Source organism: Euprymna scolopes, chromosome 27, assembly GCF_053919585.1.
Source record: "Euprymna scolopes isolate OS-2025 chromosome 27, ASM5391958v1, whole genome shotgun sequence".
Lineage (NCBI taxonomy): Eukaryota > Metazoa > Mollusca > Cephalopoda > Sepiida > Sepiolidae > Euprymna > Euprymna scolopes.
The window spans coordinates 47,018,465-47,036,384 of NC_136508.1; positions in this window are offsets into that span (position 1 = coordinate 47,018,465).

Genomic DNA, 17,920 nt, shown 5'->3' on the forward strand with positions numbered 1-17,920 from the left:
CTCCACATTAAAAAACGGCCTTGCGCCTAATTTGCTCAGTGGGGAAGCAAATAAATTAAATCTGTTCCGGCGGATACTGCAAGCAAAGACCATATATGGGGGCGACCCCACATATAAGACTTTGGTCAATGTAGGGGCAACCCTTCATACCAATTGTCACTATCCATCTCCCCTACTCCCCGGGGAGTTGGTCCCCATTTCCCCTTCACTCCTCACATTAAAAATCGGCCTTGTGCCTAATTTGTTCGGTGGGGGTGCAAATAAATACCATCTGTTCCGGCAGATACTGCTAGCAAAGACCATATGTGGGGGTAACCCCACATATCAGACCTTGGTCAATGTAGGGGCAACCCTTCATACCAATTGTCACTATCCAGCTCCCATATCCCACCCATTAAAAAACGGCCTTGTGCCTAATTTGCTCAGTGGGGAAGCAAATAAATACAATCTGTTCCGGCAGATGCTGCAAAGCTATGACTAGCACAGACCAGCTATGACTAGCAAAGACCATATGTGGGGGTAACGCTACATATCTGACCTTGGTCACTGAAGGGGCAACCCTTCGTACCAACAGTTTCTAATCTAGCTCCCACTTCCCACCTCTCGGGAGCTGGATCCCCTCTTTCCCTCCCCTTCCCCCTGTCTCCACATTAAAAAAACGGCCTCCTGCCTAATTTGCTCAGTTGGGAAGCAAATAAATAAAAAGTGTAGTATCTGTTCTTCAGATGCTGCACTTCTATTTTTTGTTCTCTTTCGGTGGAGGATCAGTCCTTCACGACTGAGACAATTTTTTTATTTTTGTACCTTTTCTCCACGTTAAAAAACGACCTTGGTGTCTAACTCTGTCCCGTGGGGAGGCATAGTAAATAGGTACTCTATTTCTATCTTTCTCTCTTTCTCTCTCTTTCTCTGTCTGTCTGTCTCTCTCGCTCTCTCTGTCTCTGTCTGTCTGTCTCTCTCGCTCTGTCTGTCTGTCTGTCTGTCTCTCTCTCTCTCTCTATATATATATATATATATATATATATATATATATATATATGAGGGATCTCTATGGTGTAGGGATGGGATTTGCACACTATCGGGTAATCGGGAGTATAAACGTCGAAGGAGTATACGTGTCTTGAGTTCGTCGGAGCACATTCGAATAAATTAATTGGAAAACAGGCAAAGGGGCACACGAGGTTGGGCATGTGTTAAAGTTTGGTTAATATAAACGAAAATATTTGTTTGAATATTTTTGGATAATATCTTGGAGCGAAAAGTTAGATGCAAATGCACTTGCGCAGATGTGGCAACAATATTCTATGCATGCGCAAATGGTGACCTTATATATATATATATATATATATATATATATATATATATATATATATATATAGAGAGAGAGAGAGAGAGAGAGAGAGGGAGAGGGAGAGACTGACATACAGACAGACAGATAATGATATAGATATATAGGTATTAATATAGATATAAACATAGATATATTGAAATATATATATATATATAAATATAAATATAGACATCTATATATCTATAAAAGTGAAAGTGGCTGTCTGTCTGTTTGTGAGGATGTCTGTCTGTCTGTGTACATTTCCCTACGCAATAATTCTCTCAATTTTCAGTCTACAGACTCGAAGTTTGATATACAGGGTTTTGAAATTTGAGAAATTTGGCTGTTAATGGGTAAAAGTTCAACGATTTGACCTTTGAGCATTCTACTAAAGTCTTCCTCTTCCGACAAATTTACGTCTAAACAATTGGAATTTTAGATATAGTTTCCTTGGATATGGATCTAATTTAATAATTTGATTTGAGCCCAAAACAATAAATATAAAGGGGGCACAATAGGGGGGAAAGTTTAGAAAAAATTTACCGCTCCGGTCGCTTTTAAATTACACAATTTTTGGTCTAAACACTTGGAATTTTACATAAAGGGAATTCAGAGATAGGGCAAGCTTTTTAATCGGTTAGGGTCGAAAATTTGACTTACTAATCTATAAATGTATGTATGTATGCATGTGTGTTTGCATGTCTGCCTAAAACTTTCGATAGAGGCGACTGATATTTACAAGATCAGTATCGTTTTGAAGTTCGACCTTCCACACGACAAATATCGAAAAATTGGTTAAAAACATTAATATCGTCACCTTCAACTGGGTAATTTTCAACAGGGGGTCGCTTTTTTCGCCGATATTTTCGAAAGTCATCCTCTCCTTTCGATTGTCTAGCCTTAATTAAATCCTACGTTGCTTACGGTTTGGCGGTGGTCGTAACAGCAAAGACGTCAGGTTATTTCCCGTTCTTTTCCTCCTTTGCGGTACGGGTCCGACCCTGCTTTCCTACGACCATTTTTTTTTATTTTGCTCAACATACAGCTCTTAACACCCGGGCAACACCGGGCTAAAATGCTAGTATAGAAATATTCGTAGATGTTTGCACCACGTTAGGGATCATCCACCTTCTTAGCAGTAGACCCTGGCAATGTTCCCAAGAACATAGAGTTACATTATGGTGTTTACCTATATGTGAATGTTCCTGAAATTCTCTCACACCTAAGATCATATATATATATATATATATATATATATATATATATATATATGATCTTAGTACTTATATATATATATGTGCGCATGTGTGTCGTGTGTGTATGTTTGTGTGTGTATAATAACACGCATTAACATGCGTGTGCAGATTGTATCATTTTGTAATCATAGCCATAGTTCATGGAACATACGTTTATATAGCATTCTATGAATTCACTGGATTTTTATTTCTTCGGTCTCCTCAGGCGAAAAATTTTAGCAAAAACATGTTCTAATTAGCAAAGGTCATGTTTCGATAGAGGAATATCGTGCTACTAGAATTCCTCGCCGTAGGAAATAATTAATTTACTGTCTAGAATATAAATCGAAAACTTAATTATATGGGACACAGCGACATTTTAAGTTTGAAATTATACTTAATGTACACACACACACACACACATATATATATATATACACACACATATATATATATATATATAAGTGTACACATTTATTTTACGTATTTTAAAAAACATTCCCAAACACACACATAGTTTCCTTTTCGATATGGACAGGATGCTAACACTGTTTCCTTTTCATTTTCGTATGGTCTATGATCGTTTTTTTGTTTTTTTTTGCATTTTTCCTTTTAATATCCTGAAGATTTCCTCGGCAATACGGACGAAACGTTGAACATTTCATAAATTTATTCGGTTTTTCTTTCTTCAAAACAACATAAAGTCTACCATCGTTGGTATTTATATATATATATATATATATATATATATATATATATATATATATATATATATATATATATATATACAGAGAGAGAGAGAGAGAGAGAGTGAGGGAGATAAAGTGAGAGAGATACGAAGCAACATTTAATCTATGTAATAGCTTTCAGATGCTCACCAGACACACATGTAGAAAAGGTGTGTATCTTAATTCCTATATATATTTTCACAACTTATTAGTAGTTTATTTAATTTCTTAAAATTCTTATTTTTAATTATTTAGATTAGAGTTCACATTTTGAGTGTCGTTTTTGCACCATTTCGGTCGATCTAAACTCTGACCTCATTTAGGTCCACAATGACAATAATACGTAACAATATACTAGGTGGATTTCAGTTAGTTTGAGTATACATCTTCTGGAATTTAAAGGATAAATCTTCAGCGCGGGCAAATTATTTAAGATTACTAACAGGTCATGGCTGACAGAATGGGAGAACATAATACACTTGTTGGTGAAATGAAGTGTTCCGAACGAAATTATATTTTGACTTACAAACTCCAGGGAGATTCTCGAGTCGGGCACGATAAACTCGAGTTTACATCGGTCAAAACATAGAGCGAAACTTTAATTCTAAGCCAATATTGCCCCCTAGACGATGGGCTATTAAATTCAAGTAACCCAAACCAACTTATCTACAAACGAAAATCTGATTACTTCTTATCGTTGTAAATTGGGGAACGCGTTACTTAAAAGGTTTGGCTTTTAATATATATATATATATATATATATATATATATATATATATATATATATATATATAAAACAATCGAAGAAAAACACACAAATATTTTTAAATAGTTTAAACCCAGAAGACTCATCATCCGAAATTGTACAACTTTGGAAAGAATCCAATGTTTGTATTCGTAATTGAGAAGATTAATCGCAAGACTTTTATTCTTCAAGTCCCATCTCGTATGGCCGACATATCGATCAATAAAACAAAAATGAACGTAAATAAATATCCGCATTTAAAAAAGAATAAATGAACTCTATGGATATTATGTAAGAAACTTGAAGACACTATGTTACACTTGGACACACATATTCATTTATATATATATATATATATATATATATATATATATAATAAGATTAATATATATATATATATATATGTGTGTGTGTGTATATTTAGTAAAACTGGGAATTTACTTGAAGAGAGTGCTCAATACTATTGCGGACCAAATATGTGGTTTATTTTTTTATTAGCGTTTTATCTGTTTGGCTACATATGTTTCAGATGTTGGACCACGTTTACGACAAACAGCCTCGTCAGGCCTCGTAGAGGCTGTTGGATCGTAAACATGGTCCAACATCTAAAACATCTGTAGCCAAACAGATAAAATGGTAATAAAAAATAAAACATATATATATATATATATATATGTATATATATATACATATATATATAAGATTGTTGAATTTTTTTTTTTTTTTGTATTTGTTTTTATTAGCGATTAATTCTTTTCTTATTACCTCGCTCCCTGAATGTTTATAGTATAAGAAAGGACTTATTTGCCCTTTTGTTTACATTTTTATTCGCCCATATTTTAGGACGTATTTATTTTTTAATTTTATTTAAATATTAATTATTAAATTTTATTTAAATTTTATTTTTTATTATTAATGATTATTAATTAATATTTAATAATTGTACCTTATAATGTTTACATTGTTTATCAAGCATAATAACCTAGTAATTCGTGTCCTGCATATATAAAATCCCGTTCCACTTTTATCACGTTGCAAGGGTATTGTTTAAGTATAATAATCTGTCGTACGTAGCCTACATAAGCAGAAGACCGTTTCACTATTGCCATTAGATCTTAAGCCTAATAACTTAATCGATTGTATCCTACATAAGTAGAAGGCCATTTCATTATTGTCATGTTGCAATGTTAACGCTGTTGATCCAGGACATTAATTAGTTGAGCGTGGCCTACATAGGTAGTGGGTCATTTAACTATTGTCACGTGTTTCGTAATAGAATGTCATTCCACTAATGTGAAGATGTAATGTTCATTTTTTATCAAGCATATTAACTTACTCGCACCTGGCCTAGATAAGTAAAAAAAAATCATCCCACTAATATCATATTATAATATAAACGTTGTTGATCAAGCTTAAGGACTTAATCGAGCGTGGCATTAATAATTAGGAGGTCCTTCTACTTATGTCACGTTGTAATGTTAACACGTTATTAGAAGGCCGTTTCTCTAATGTCACGTTGTAATGTTAATGTTGTTGATTTTTATTTTTTTAGTAGAGCATTGCCTACGTAGGTAGAAGGGTGTTACGCTCATGTTAAAATTTCCTCTATACGTTGTGGATCAAGCATATTGACCAAGTCAAGCGTTTCCTACATAAGTAGAAAAATGTTTCACTAAAAGGGATTCCATGAATTAATTATTAATTTAAATTTGTAATTGTTTCTACAGAATATAATTTACTTTCGTCTCTCGCTTATTTTTTGAATTGATTATGAAAATGTTTAATATTTATATAATAATTATTAATTTACAAACACTAGTCTTTAATGCTTACGTAATCATCAGTGTAGTATACCAAGTCCTGCCGGTAATATATATAATTATATGCATATATATATATTTATTATATATATATTTATTATTATATATATATATATATATGTATATATATATGCGTTTTTATTTCATTATATGTACAAATAAATTTGTATAATAATGAATTTTGATTTATATACTTTAATGTTTTATGCTTACGTAATCAACAGTGATGGGTAAGAATTCCTGTGGATAATACATCTATATATATATATATATTATTTTATATATGTACATATCTATATATTTATAAAAGTTACAGTGTCTGTATGTATGTGTGTGTGTCTGCCTGTCTGTACACTTACCTACACAACATATCTGTCAAGTTTCTATCTACAGACTCGAAATATAATATACAGCGTACTGAGATTTGGGAAAATATTTTTAATCGTCGTTGCGTCCATCGCCAAACGGGAAGTGGCGAAGGTTTTAATTAAGGCTAAACAATCGAAAAGAATGGATGACTTTCGAAACTGTCGACGAAAAAAGCGACCCCCTGTAGGAATGTGTCCAGTTGATGATAACGGAATTGATGTTCAGAGCCAATTCTTCGATATTTGTCGTCCGAACGGTCGAGCTTGAAGACAATATAGATCTCGTGAATATCCGTCTCGTCTGTCAGGAGTTTTATGCATACATATACAAACATGCCTACATTTAAACAGACAGGTAAGATTTATATTTTAGATGTAAACACAAGTATAGCGGACTCTAACAATATTCATATTTCCGTTATTTTTTTTCGCTTTTTCTCAAACGAGACATGTTGTCATTTCAAAGAAAAATGCTATTAGTTGAGATCTTTCCTATCAAAAAAGAAGGGAAGTTGGAAAGTGCGTAGTCTGTTCACATTACAATGAATATTTTGCGTATTTGTACCATCAGTTACACCCAAAACAGAGCCAGAATTCAGCCTAGAAATCTAAGCTATATGCAGAAGACTTTCCGGCAATTAGGGGCATCAGCATAAAAGAGTTTAATTTTGCTGATTGTCGGCTTATTCGGGAGTATGTACGCCTAGGAGGCACAAGTGCTACGACTTCATTCGAACACAATTCATTAATTTTTTTGTAAACCATGCACCTGGATATGCCATCGATAATATTCGATAAGTGTTTAAACTTAGCCATATTATATTGTAGACTTTTTTGTTCACTCTCTCTCTCTAAGAATTGTACACTAGTGATAGATTCTCCAGTCAGCATAAGGGCAACGGTACTTCGTGCATTAAAAAGAGGTAACACTTTGGAATGATATAACATTTTCTCAAGTAATTTTGTGTCACGATAGAAGAAAATTACCTTCTTTTGCGATCGTGTGCAGAATAACGAGAGGTTATTTTTTTACGTTTTTTTAATTATTATTTTTGTATTCGATTTATAATTTTTCTTTCCATTTTTTTCTCAAACACAAAGGCAATGCGTATAGAAGTTGTAAACGTTAGGTGAAATCGTTAACGTACTTCGCTTTAAAAGTGATCTTCTGTTATATAGGCAATCGAGCTTTCTGACTTCAGTTAAACATTGGTACTGGCCGTGATAAACATTGGGACAAAAGCATGGCCAAAGCACAGACATTTCGAGGGCGAACGTTTTCAAATCATAAAACATGTCTCAATGTTATATAGTTAATTCCCTTCCTTTCAAAAAATCAATGAGAGAAAAAAATCTAATTATACACTTTCACGCTATTTGCACTAACATTGGAGTTATTAAGTTAGTGTAAAAATAATGTCTCCAAAATGGAGTATTTTATTAGCCCTAAAAGAGCGCCTGGGGAAAACGCAATAGTTATTGCGAAGTATAGATAAACAAAATTATATAGAAACCAGTAAGTTACAGCTTTTCAGAAAGTTTTATAAAAATACAATGTAAAATGTTTTTGACTCCTAATGGGGGTAGTTATTTATTTGCCGCCCATCTCGGCAAAATGTGGCACAAGGCCGGAAAGTGGGGATCGAGCAGGCTCCCCTAAAGGAGGGGCACTCATGCAATTGAAAAAATTGCCTGGGTAACTCCGTCGACATTCCCAGGTAGGGGCGTCTCAGTCAGTAAGCGTGAACTTACTTCACCGGAAAGCCCAGTGGCAAGGGCTGGGAGGGTGGACCTCCTAGGTATTACCCAGGCGGCGTACCTCAGTCCAAGAGGAGTGGGCTGGTTCCCGGCCTCTCACCTGTTGGGCTGAGTGTCAAGTGACGAATCATTGACGAGTACTACTACCCTGTCTCCCCGCACAAAGTACAAAAGTCTCAATTTAAACCATTTTAACCCGAAAGACACCGCTAGGAGGGCAAGTGGTGTTTTCCCGAAAAATCTGTTCTCTTCCTTTTTTTACTCATATCATGTTTAATGTTTATGTAAATTTTTAAAAAATCCCAAGGCGTAACTGTGGAGAAAAGTGCGGACGGACGAACGGGCGCACAGACGAGGGTGAATTCACAGATTCACCGTTCTTTTGTTGGGAGACCGATAAACTTTAAAGAAAAACAATTTAATAATACGGCACACTTTTTTATACTCACTTTCAGAAATTTGTATAACAGCTTAGACAATTGGTAGCGATTTTCCTTTAAAATTTTACGCAGAAATATTCCTACCTTAAAATCTTAACTATTTGCTAAAATGGGCACATACCTTGTGTAGCTTACTCGGTAAGTGTACAGAGAAAACAAATTTCGAGTAATTATTTGATAGTCCTGAATGAGATTACACTGAAAAGCACACTTTGATGCCTAAGGTTTCTCAGGTGATTTGGACGAAGGTCGAATTGTTGAAATATTCTCTCGATTATATCTTTTTATCATTAAAAGGTGTCCTCTCAACTATTATCACCCGCTTAATTACTGTTAAGTATAACGTTACTTTCTCCCTAATTACCTCTTCTGTTTGGTCATTACATCCTTTTAGCAACCATTGGCAACTCATCAACCCCTTTTTTATCCACTACCCGGCACACACTGCATGTATATTACTTCTGGACAATGTGTTAGTTTACTTACATGCAATGCATCATTTCATCTTCTATGTCTTTACGAACTTAGTCAGTGTTTCGATTATTTTTAACTCGTTCATTTTTCAATCCTCGTTTATGGTTATTGTTTGTATTTTCATATACCCGTCATTCCTTCTCTTACAATATTTACCTTTCCTCTTTTAATAAATATACATGTGGATAATTTACTAGTCGCCAAAGTTGTTATTGATTTTTAGAATAGTTTATTTGGCTGTGAATCGAAGGTGCGTGCGACGACAGTACATTAGCAGCTTTATTTATACATTCTAGCTTCATAATTGCAATTTTAGATTGTTTGTTGATGTATGGCACTTGATTATAACATAACAAACCTTCATATGAAAGTCAAACTTGCTATACAATTAGGTATGTGGACACTGAGAAAATATGCCTTCCTATGATAGCGTTTTGTCGATCATTGGATCAAATGTGTATTCTCTTAATGTTATTTATCAGTAAGACTCGAAATAATTAAGCTGCATTATTTTACTTTCATTGCAAAAATTAAGCATGGCTACATTATCTTTTAGACAACGTTCTTTAAACAACCCGGATGTGTTTTGTTATATTTGCGAGGAAAATACGTTGCAATCCAACGGGAAGAATACCTGTCAATTTGTGAAGGGTGCTTATCGTCCTTACTGAAAACAAATTGCTGGGATATAAAGAAATTGCACCCACTATTTTATGCAAGTAATCTGTTGAATGTCTTCGACACTGGGCAAAAAAATGTCACTTCGTTTTCAGATTCAAATGGTCTCGTGTGAACCAAAAAACATTTCAATTAATGCTATTTCTTGCCAGTCAAAATAGAGGAAATCAACAAGAAGAACAGGAATTTGATGGTTTATACAAACCTCAAATCTGTAATCCGGCCAATTATACATTGAAATGAAATTCCTCTCAAAGATCTGACTAGGGATCTCAACTTTTCCAAATAATTTTCAGAACTTTTAGAGATACAAGGAAAAAATCTTCTTTAGCCTGGAACACTCATAACCGTCTATAGGAAACAGTATATGTAATTATTGTCATATTTACCTCGGGAAAACGACATAGTATATTCAACAACGGTGTCTGCCTGTTTGACAGTTTGGTGTCGAACAATATTATTTTCAAGATTAGTGCTTTTGTGTAGACCGTTCCAAAAGAAATTTAAAATGCGTTCTTCTTCACAGTCGCAATCAATATGGGCGAGGTACTCTAAGCCATTTAACGATCCTCAAATGAAAAATGATGAAATAAAATTGTTCTGGTAAGGGTATCATAGAGGCAGCACAAATAGATTATACGCATCAATTTTAAAATTGTTAGGTGTTTCCTCATATTACAAGTTGGTTACACAAAATTTGGTTGCTTCTTGTATTTGTGGGATAGCAGGGCAAGAAAAGAGCACCGAGTAAAAAGATTGGCCTGTGCACAGTGAAATGGTCCCTGATTCTATCAATGTTCTGGCATCTCCTTTGTTTCCCGTCTTCACATAAAGCCTGGCAGCATGAAACAATTTCTTAAGGCTCTTTAGAAAGATGGGGACTGCTTCAAATATATTTGCATGAAATTTATTGACCTAACTATAGAGAAATTAAACGCTGAAAGTTTTTATGGACCTCAGATTCAAAATATAATGAGCGACGCAACTTTCTGTAATTTTTTGAATACTGCAGAATTGAGTGTCTGCACGGCGTTTACGAATGTAGTAAAATTCTTCTGGATAAAAATAAATGCGCTCAATTACACAGAGCTTGTATAAAGATTACTCATAAGTCTGCATCAACACGCTGTAAATATGAGCATCACGTAACATTTTTGCATAGGCATCGTGTCCGTTATTCACAAAATTTAGATAGTTTGAGCAACGAGCAAAAGGTTGCATAAAGACATCAGTGACATAGGAAGTTCGTTATCAAGGTCCGTGGCATTCCACCATATTTGCAAACTATAGGATGTCCCAATAACATATACACACTCTTTTAATTACCATACAACCAATATTTATTATAAGAAAGAAAATACTGTGAACAAATATAGAAACCAGCTAATTATCGAAAGTGGTGAAATTATTAGACATTGTGGTCCATAAACAGCTGAAAACGCTCACTAATATAATCGAAAACGTTCCTACTAAGTTCAATTGGTATGTTGACACATCTTCTTTCAATGGTTGCTTTCAACTCATTCATTGTAGCTCGTTTTGTCGTGTGTAGCCTTTGTTTAGTATGTTCTACCCTCCCCCAAAAGAGAAAAAATGGGGAGGGGGTAATCCGGTGAGCGTGGAAAGTACTCGGCACTTCCTCTTCGTACTAACTATCTGTTTTGCAAGTGACTATCAAGACATGCTCTAACTTCATAATGATAGCGAGGAACTGATCGATAATGTTGGAAGTGTCATTCTGTATTCCTTAAAATCTCTTGGGAAATTTGTATAGCGTATTCCTGTACGAAGTTGAGATAATTTAAAGAGTATATACATTTTATTGTGACACTCTGTATTGTTTGTCGAACAGGCCCGATGATGCGGGAGCCATTCCCTATTCTAGAAAAAATAGCAAAACATCAAATAACGGATGGTGATAGCCATCCTTAAATTTTTTAACATCAAGATTTATTTGTGAATATTTGGGTGGTCTATAATAGATATGTGCCCAAAAGTTACATAAAAATATTGTTTTTCAGATTTGCCTGCTTTTTTTTTTAATCTATCAGCATTCTATAGGGAGGGGTGTACCATAGCAGAAAATTAGACGTGACAGAAAGAAAATGACAGAGTTTCTAAAATCAGCAGCTTCAATTTGGGTAAAACATCTTAGGCACCATGATACTTTTTTTGGCAGTGATATTAGTGTACATGAACTTATCTCTAATTTAATTATCCTTACTATAAAACGGAAAGAAATTTAAAAAAAAAAACGGCGTTTTCTTTAGCAATATGGAACAATGATAAGGAACAGAATTTGCTGTATAAAATATGAGAGAAATTTTGATAAACCTGAAGTATCCTAGACCCCAGAAAAGACAGTTTTTTCTTGTAATAAATCACTGGTTTGTTATAGATAATCATAATAAATATAATATGCATGATACCCTCGTAATAGAATAAACTAGCAGCACCTGGAGAAAATCCATAGGGGACTCAATCACACACACATATATATATATATATATATATATATATATATATATATATATATATATATATATATATATATAATCAACATAAAGTACTGTTTCGCTGTTTCACAGCTCATCAGTGCGGCTAGACAGGCAATTGCCTCAAGCCAGGATCGGAACCCGACCGCCCAAATGACAGTCAATGGTTCTCACCATTGCGCTATGCGGCTGCCGTTCGATTTGTTTACACAAAGAGCGTCGCTTAATACGCTAATGACATATATATATATATATATATATATATATATATATATATATATATATATGATTAGTTTTTTTGGAAAAAGAAATCCAGCAGAGTGCTCAATTAAAAGGAAAATCCGAAATGTAAGAGCGTATTTATATTTTGTGTACAGAAAGTTATTAGATGAGACAAATAATTGGTACCGTCGGTTTCCAGCCCGATAATAAGACCGTCGAATATTGGCCGAAGAAAGCTTGATAAGGATACCTTAAACTGTCTTATCATCGGGCTTGAAACCGACGGTATCAATGATTTGTATCATCTAACAATTTCTGTACACAATATATATATATATATATATATATATATATATATATATATATATATATATAGCGTATGAAGCGACGCTCTTTGTGTAAAACAAATCGAGCGGAGGCATATGGACGATGTCAAAACTAAAAATCGGTAAATCCATTACCCACTCAGCAGCAACCATATAGTGTAATGTGATAAACCATGTATATATTAAAAAGTTTCGATTTCACAAATGAAAAATATATCCATATGACTTGTGTGCATCAGCTTGAATCGAAACTGAAACCAAAACTTAGGAAGAATTCTTGATATAATTATTTATAGAAATTGATGACTAAAGTGTCATCAGCTATAATCGAAACCGAAACCAAAACTTAGGAAGAATTCTTGATATAATTATTTATAGAAATTGATGACTAAAGTGTCATCAGCTATAATCGAAACCGAAACCAAAACTCATGGAGAATTCTTCGTAAAAGTTTTGAAAAAAAAATGAATTGAGTGCCATCGACAATAATAGAAACCGGAACAGAAATTATGCAGAATTATTAGTAAAATTATTTATTACAGGAAACTTAAGTTCATAACAATTAACAGACATTGACTCAGATGTAAATGTGACACACAAAATAAATAACACGCACGCTAACCTATTAAGATACACATAACACTAAATGCATTTATATAATCTAAACTTTTAACTCATTCGGATTTAGATTAACCATCCTCGTTTATGCGGTATTTACGCCAATCTATACTTCAATGAATGTGAGTTTTTGTGCATTGATATTCACATTAAAACCCCTTTTGTCTATTATTTTTAAAAGGAAAATATGTATGTTATACATGAGTCATGGTATTCCATTAATCTGCAAAACATCTTACTAATTTGCATATTTTTAAACATTCATTTTAATCAATTCCCTAATAGTTTTTGTTTTGTTTTCGTATGGGATGATCATATTTTGTATACTATAACGTATAATTATATCCATGCAGATATTCTACATGATGTATACTTGTGTAAGATTTCCGTAAAAAGGTTATAGTAAGCATGCACTTTTTCTCTATAAATTATGTATGCGTAGATATATTTGTTTAAACAATATTGCCTGCGTTACTCTTCTGTCAGTTTATAGATATGAAACGTAATATATAATGTATTCAAAACTGTAGGCATGAAACTTAATATATAAGATATTGGAACCCACTAGAAACTTGTTTATTTGGGTTTTAGCTTGGACGAATAGGTGCAAAAGTGTGAACATTAAAGACATGGGATTTGACAGGTGAAGTTATAACGATGGCATTACGAATATGTTTGCAGAACATAATAGCTATCGGTGCATGCTTTAATATTTAGCCTTGCAGCAAACATGTCTTCATAGCTCAGACATTAATGTCAAAGAAAAAGGTGCATCGGAAGCTAAAGGTTTTGGTTTCGATTCTCGGTTGTGGTGCACGATTCATTCTTTTTCTACTTTTTAAATCAGTAATATATATATATATATATATATATATATATATATATATATATATATATATATATATATATATATATATATATTGGATCCAATATAATATAATAATAAATACGAAATCTGAATTTATCAAAATATAATATTCAAACGTATTTTACGACCGGGCAATGCCGATCGGCCTGCTAGTGATAATATTTCTATATATTTATTAATTTATTTTTTCACTTGCAGAAAAGGACACACTTGTACGATGACATAACAATCGATTTGAACAAGACAATCTTGTATAGGATCTCTTTTCTTATTCTATATATTAGGTCGAAAGCGTTGCGGTGAATTGATCCTCATCACTTCGAAAACATCATTATCTCATTAACGCTTATTTAACGAAGTCGAAAGAGAATGTATTTAACTTTATATTAATTAGACCATTGTAGCGTGGACAGATGCTCATTAAAGGCAAATTTGTTGTCTTTATCATCAAAATGAAATGAGCAAACTAAAGTAAAATTTATAACAAAGCAAATACTCGAATGATACAGCCTCAGAAAACAAATCAGTTGATGGCATTAGGCCTCTATCCATATTACGAAGTTTGGTCTACCACTATATTCTCTCTCTATCACAGTTACCACTCGCTCTCTGGCATTACTTTTCTTCATTCATTCTGCACTTAATCGATCACTCACACAAACAATCGTTATTACTTTATCAGTACGATGAAATATTATGCGTCATTTATATGGAATGTTCAATATTTCAGCTTGTTTCAAATATTACTTGGAGATGAGAATTGATAATACTTCTCGTGTTATTTTTACATAGTTATGCAGAGGAAACCTCTTACATTTTGCTGGTGCTTGGTGTTGAAATAATGAATATCTACCGATTTCATAACGAAAGATTTGATTTATTCGAAAAGGTTCCTTGCAAGAGTCCACAGCGAAACAGATATCAGTACCAAGTAATAATCAGTTCACCTTAAGAATCAGATGGAGGTCTTATGTTCAAAGGGTGATATTAATAATACTAATGCGATTTAATTAAAATCTACACTAGAATAACTGACGGATAATAAACGAACTATTTCTGTGGATCAATTTATGAGTTTCATCCAGATTTTAGCAATGATTTCAGAATATGAAATGAAGAACCTCAGAGAGAAATTACATTGGCCACACCGTTGTGAAAATAGCGTCCAAGATCAGGACACAAGTCCAAATTATCCAAGTGATATTAATAGGTTTTGATTATTGTTATTCCCGGTTTAGGTCTTCTAACTAACATTCTATACGGAACACATTGTTATCTTGCGAGATCAGTAGTTATGTGACATGAACAGGTGCACGGTTTTGGAATTAGACATCGTCAGTGTTATCAGTTATTTATATATATAAAAGTGACTTAGTAGTCTGTGTAAAAAACGGTCGCTACTAAGCTACTCAGGCTTTTCTTTGTCTACTTACTTGAAACTTGATATATAGTGACTAGGACCTGTTGAGCAAATGCGCCATGGTTTTAGCAGGCACAAAATGTCTGCACAGTGGTGAAAATTAAAAATTTGGGACCATTCGCCAGCTGTCTCAAGGTATTACTTCAACGCATCCGAAAAATTACTTTTACACTTTTAAAACGTATTTTCGAATTTTTTATATGCATATATATTTGTCCCAGTTGAAAATAAATGGTGTTGCGGAACTATATGTTTTGATTTCGCTTCTTTAAATGGCACCAAAATTATATTTTATGGTATTTAGTTTTGAAATCAATCCTATATAGTGGGTATAATCTAATAATCAAAAACGTATTTACTCAATTATAATAAGTAATCACACCCTAGTGTGGCCGACCGACAAAATAGAATTTCGAATTACTTAGAACCTCGATCCAGTCATGGCTGACGGAACAAGAGCACACTGCCCGTGTGAACTAAATAAAGGATTCCGCTCGAAATTCCGTCCAAATTCCCGAGTTCGATAGAAATATTCCCGAGTTTGACAAAATATACCTTAAGAGGATTGGAGGTTACAACGATCGAAACGCTGTAAAAATAACACTCAAGATAAGAACTGTAGTCTGATCAATCCAAATAATATGAATAATCAGTGTGTATCTCCAAAATTCAGAACATCAAAAAAATTTCATTAATTAAAATATCATATATAAGCAAATTTTTACCTGATGTTCTAATTTATATAAAAAGAGAAACAGATCAATCGCGATTAGAGAAGACGTTTAAAAACATAATTGCAGAAATGAGTAATAAAACGAAGCCGTTTTTTATATGTTACAAAACCTTATGATAACAAAACAAAACGTCACTTAATTTATTCAATAACGAGTTGTTCTCTTTCTTCGAATTAAGAACGGGTGAATTTTCTGTAATTATGAGAACATGTTACCAAAATCTACCTTCGTTTTGAAGAGTGAATATATATATATATATATATATATATATATATATATATATATATATATATATATATATATATGGAATAATACTCGAATTTCAGGGATTAGTTCCCCATTTCTGCAAGGATATGCGAGGTATTTTCTCGACTATTTTTTTTAATGCAGTTATTATCTGTTCCAGTGTAATGATAGCATCATTTTAGGATAGTTCTTCTCCTCTTGTGAGTAGAGTACTATATGTTTTTTTACCATTAAACTTTCTCTCATATTTTTATCATTTTCTACAAAGAAGCCACCAATTATCGAAGCCTGGAGGCCACAAGAGGATAAGAGTTTATGGCTATACAGAAGTCAATGGGATCATAGCGTAGTAATCATAAGTAGCTAAAACTTTGTAAATTTGATTATAGGGGTACGGTGCATCAGGGACTTGTTTACGTTAGGCTTGAAGACAATCAGATTGTAGTCAGCTGAAAAGCAGGCAAACGGAAGAGAGTTCAATATGCGTGCAGTTCTAAGAAAGAGGCTTTATTTTAATTAGCACCTAACTATATTTAATAAGAAGAGGGTCCCCCCATGTATTTACTTCCTCTTGTACGTGCAATGTACGCAGTGCATGTTCCTTCCTCCCGGTACCATGCTCGATAAATAATATCTTGCACCAGGAATTGTCTTGCATGTATTTTCTTGTCAAAGAATGCATAAATTCTTCTTTTTTAGGCAGCTACTTCTCGGTTTTACTCTATTAGTCAAATCGTATTTATCGATCGATTTACACATACAAGAATTCACAATAAATAAAAATAGCATAATAATGCGTCATGTACGATCTTGAAGAATTCAGCTCGATAATATATCAGTTGAAATACTGGGGCAAAATGCGGTTTTAATTCCGAATATATTAATTTTATTCCCTTATTTTCCCCTGAGAATTAGAAAGGATGTTAGATCATTTTTACAATTGATTAATAACCTTTTAAAACTAATAATTGATGCCAAAACTTTTATTGTTGGGTTGTATTTTTTTCTCCTTCGGATGAAAAGATATTGTTTCTTTGAAAAATCTAACTTTAAAGGATTTATAGATATTTATCAAATGCATATAATATTATTTTCATTTTACTTTAAAACACACATATGTATATATATATATATATATATATATATATATATATATATATATATATATATATATATATATATATATGGGGGCGTGTGTATGCATGTGTGTGTGATTGTAAATATATATATATATATATATATATATATATATATATACAATCACACACATGCATAGATGATCGTATAACGATTAGATCACTCTCTGACTGACGTAATGAACATTTAAAATTAAAAATGTTTAAATTCGACATTATTTCACGCGGTTAATGGTAGCCGAATGGATTAGGTCTTCGCTAACCGAGCCAGAGATGTCT